Source organism: Muscardinus avellanarius (genome assembly GCF_963383645.1).
Source record: "Muscardinus avellanarius genome assembly, chromosome: 8".
NCBI classification, from domain to species: domain Eukaryota; kingdom Metazoa; phylum Chordata; class Mammalia; order Rodentia; family Gliridae; genus Muscardinus; species Muscardinus avellanarius.
The window spans coordinates 34,130,706-34,134,590 of NC_137794.1; the positions used below are offsets into that span (position 1 = coordinate 34,130,706).

At 39.5% G+C, this 3,885-nt stretch overlaps 1 pseudogene across 1 annotated transcript; it reads right to left on the minus strand.

Annotated features, from left to right (window-relative positions):
* Positions 1-641: 641 nt before the first annotated feature.
* Positions 642-950, minus strand: LOC308266027 (thioredoxin-like; annotated as a pseudogene). Its single transcript has one exon. The product of its transcript is annotated as a thioredoxin-like (transcript).
* Between the last annotated feature and the right edge of the window lie 2,935 nt (positions 951-3,885).

Consider the following 3,885-nt stretch of genomic DNA (forward strand, 5'->3'; position numbering starts at 1 on the left):
GGCTGCCAATAATAAGCAGCACACAATTGGCCCAATAAATTCACACAAGTGTTGTCAAGGTCAGTCAGTGCACATCTATGAGAGGGGCTCTTTTGACCATCTCCCTTCACCTCCACCACTATTTATCTCCTACTCCCTCCTCCCTAATAAAAGTTTACATGGACAGGGAAGCACACTGTATTCAACATCATTGTTTCTGTTCTATGCAGAGCTCCATTTGGAGCAATAATGGATAACCCTTCACAGACAAGTATCTCACAAGAGATATGGCCTTCAAGCCCTTTAGGAAGCAGCCATTTCTTTTTTTTTTTTAACTTTTAATTGGTGCATTGTAGCCATACATCTTAATGGAGTACAAGATGGTGGAGGCATACATGCACATATCACCCAATTAGCCCTTACCCATTTCCTGTCCCATTCCCTCTCCCTCCCTCTTTCTCATGTTTGGCTTAGTGATTGATATGTTTGTTACTGTACCAATCATGCCATTTTTTTTTGTAAAGGGTAGGATTAATATTTTATTCTCATTTATAATCAGATGGCAGTTGGGTATATAGTTTCATACTTTATACTTTTTGAAAATAAAAAATTACAAGTTTCAAGCAGTTGATAGCTGGTGATGCTTTTCAGAAAACATGATTCTATGTCTTCATTAGTGGTAGCTCATTAGTGGTAGCTTCAAGCTTTTCCTTACTAGCTCCAGAAAACTCACCCACCTTTAGCCCTTCTTGGAAAACTGGAAAGTGGGCATGCTCTTGACTTCACACTCTGCAGCAACGTCCTGACCATTGTCTGCATCTACTTCAAGGTCTACTGTTCACAGAGGGCATGAAAGGCTTGATCATCTTGCAAGGCCCACACCACGTGGCAGAGAAGTCACTTAACTACAAGTCTCCAGCAGCCTCCAAGGCTTTCTGAAAAGTTTCCTGGCTGTTGATCTGTTTCACCATTTTGGCTGTTGGGGTGGGGGTGTCTGCTGAGCTACTGTAGAAAGTGATGGAAGCAGATCCAACGTGTGGGGCAGAGCTGGGCTCATCATGCCATTTCTAATCACATTCCTGCCATTTCCTTCGAACACAGCCACAGGGTGCATGGGCTGGCCCAAGAAGTTCTGGTATCAGCCATGCACTAAGCCAGAATTAGTGTTTGCCTCAGATGATTAAGGCCCTAGCATTGAATTGGGGTTATCAATGTAGACTCTCCTCCTTGTAGCAAATCATACCTTGGTACTTTTACATTTGCCAATCATTTGGCCTGTCCCAGGGTTTTAAAGGGTCATCAGTCCATTTTGAGAACTCTGAACCTGAAAGTAGACGTTCAGATTGGACACTTTGCATGAGGAGGGTTATGAGACCCCATCTATGCATAGCACCAGAACTCTGGAGTGAGATCCTGGAAAGGCCTGCTTTCCTCCTCCATCCACACATGGATGGCCATTTCTCTTACAGTTGTAGCACATGACGGATGACTGGAGGAGTCCCCCAATTTTCCTCTTTCAAAAGAGCCAGTTTGATGACATCACCATCTGAGACAGAAAGCTGTCAATAATTTTTAACTAACTCCTTTCCAACTTAAAAGATAACTGTATATGTATCGTACATTTTTAGAAGAGTCAGATAGTAAAATAAATTTAATGTTGAAACTAAGATGAACACAGGTTTTGAATAATTAAGAAGCAGCCTCAACAGTGTCTGAGATCCATGATTATAGAAGTATTGGAGTACCAATTAATAACAGCCTAACAGTTAACATAACAGTTAAGAGAAGCCTGAGTAGAAGATTATTTGTTGTATTTATTCACCTTAAGAATCTTAACATCTTAATATTTCACAAAATAGTCATAACCTTTGCCTTCTAGGAATCTCAAAACAAAACAAAACACCATTGTCAGGGCCACCTCAGTGTAAACCTGACATTCTCACTTCTGTTAATATTTTTTTTAAAGATAATGCCTTTGGGAGCAATTAATTATGAAGGTGAGACCATTACAAATGTGATTAGTGACCTAATAAAAGGGATCCCAAAGAACTCTTTTACCCTCTTTTTGTCATGTGAAAACAAAACAAAACAAAACAAAAAAATCAGCAGTCTTCAATCTAGCAGTCTGCTAGAGAGCCTTTTCCAGAACCTGACCATGCTGGTACCCTAATCTTGGATTTATAGCCTCTAGAATAGTGAGAAATAGATTTATATTGTATATATGCCATTAGATCATGGCTCTTTGTTATAGTGGTCTAAACTGGCTAAGACAAATGCTTTGACTCCACACTCTAGGATTCTTACCTCTAGCCTCATGATTGGCATCCTCTTCTTAGTTATAGATGTTATTACTGTCATTTGCTAGGGAGTTATCAACAGAAACTTTAAAAAAAAAGTTTTTGTGGAATGAACCAAGCCTATTATACTAGGCTCTGCCATTGAAGAGAAATCAGGGCAACAAATGAAGAACCATTCCAAGGACAGGGATTGGGTGAGAGCTTGGGAATTAGCAAGGGAGTGATAGGAACCCTAAACAGAACAGAGCAAAGAGTCAGAGTTAAAAAGGCAACCTAGAGAAAATAACAGAGGGGCTAACACTTAAGCCCTGGCTTGGGCTCAACGTTGAGGGCAGCCTGATCAGGGAGGCAGGGAAGCCACCAGCCTTGGTGAGAGCAGCAGACTGGAAACCCTAACTATTTCTAGAATCTTGAAATCCAGTTTGGAGAGCTGGCTGGTCGAAGAATAACTGTTCTGCTCCACAAAACGGAACCCACTGTGGGCCTCTCCCATTCCCAAAACTCAGTCTACTAGCACTGCCTTAGTTCAGTAGCCACAGATATCATCAAACACACAAACACACACACACACACACACACACACACACACACACACACACTTCTGGCAAGGATGTAGAGAAAGGGGAACTTTATACACTTTTGGTGGCAATAAGTTTATACAACCATTATGGAAAGCAGTGTGGAGATTCCTCACTAAACTAAAAATAAAACTACACATGGTCCAGCACTTCTACTACTAGGCATATATCCAAAGGAGGTGAAATTATTATACCAAAATGGTACTTGCATTCCCATGTTTATTGTGACAGTGTTTGCAATAGCTGTTGCATGGGATCTACCCAGATGACCTTCAGTGGGTGACCGGGTAAAGAAAACATGGCCTATCTACACAATGGACTAACTATTCAGTCATAAAAAATGAAATCCTGCCATTTGCAGCAACATAGATAGAAATAGAAATACTTTTGGTCAATGAAGCCAAACACAGAAAGAAAAATGTCATGTGATTTGCTCATTTATGGACATTTGTAAGTCAGTCTTAATAAAGTACTGAATGGAAAAGTAGACTCAAGAGACTCAGAAGGGCAAGGGGAGGTCAGACAGAAAAAAATGTCAGCACGAGGCCCAAGAATATCATTAGAGTAAAAAAAAAATTACTTCTGGTTTTATGTTAGCAGAGGAGGGAAACTACTGGTTGAAACAATTTATGTTGTATTTCAAAATGACTGGGAGAGAATAAAATTTAACACACAAAAATGACTCATGGTTGAAGAAAAAATCTTACTACCCTGATTTGATTACTCATGTATTAAATTACCATGATATACCTCATAAAGATCTATAGATGTTATATCTTACTACACAAAAGTATATGGGCACTGGAACCAGACTGATAATTATAAATTCCTACTCTGCTACCTGCTTTGTTATCCTAAGTTAAATAACCACTCTGAACATTAGTTTTTGTATCAGTAATGTGCTGTTAATAAGACAATCTGCCTTATGAGCTTGTTTTGAGATTAAATGCACTAATACAGTTATTGGTATACTTTTTCTATGAAAAGCCAGATAATAAATAGTTTAGCCTTTGTGAGCCATAAAGTCACTG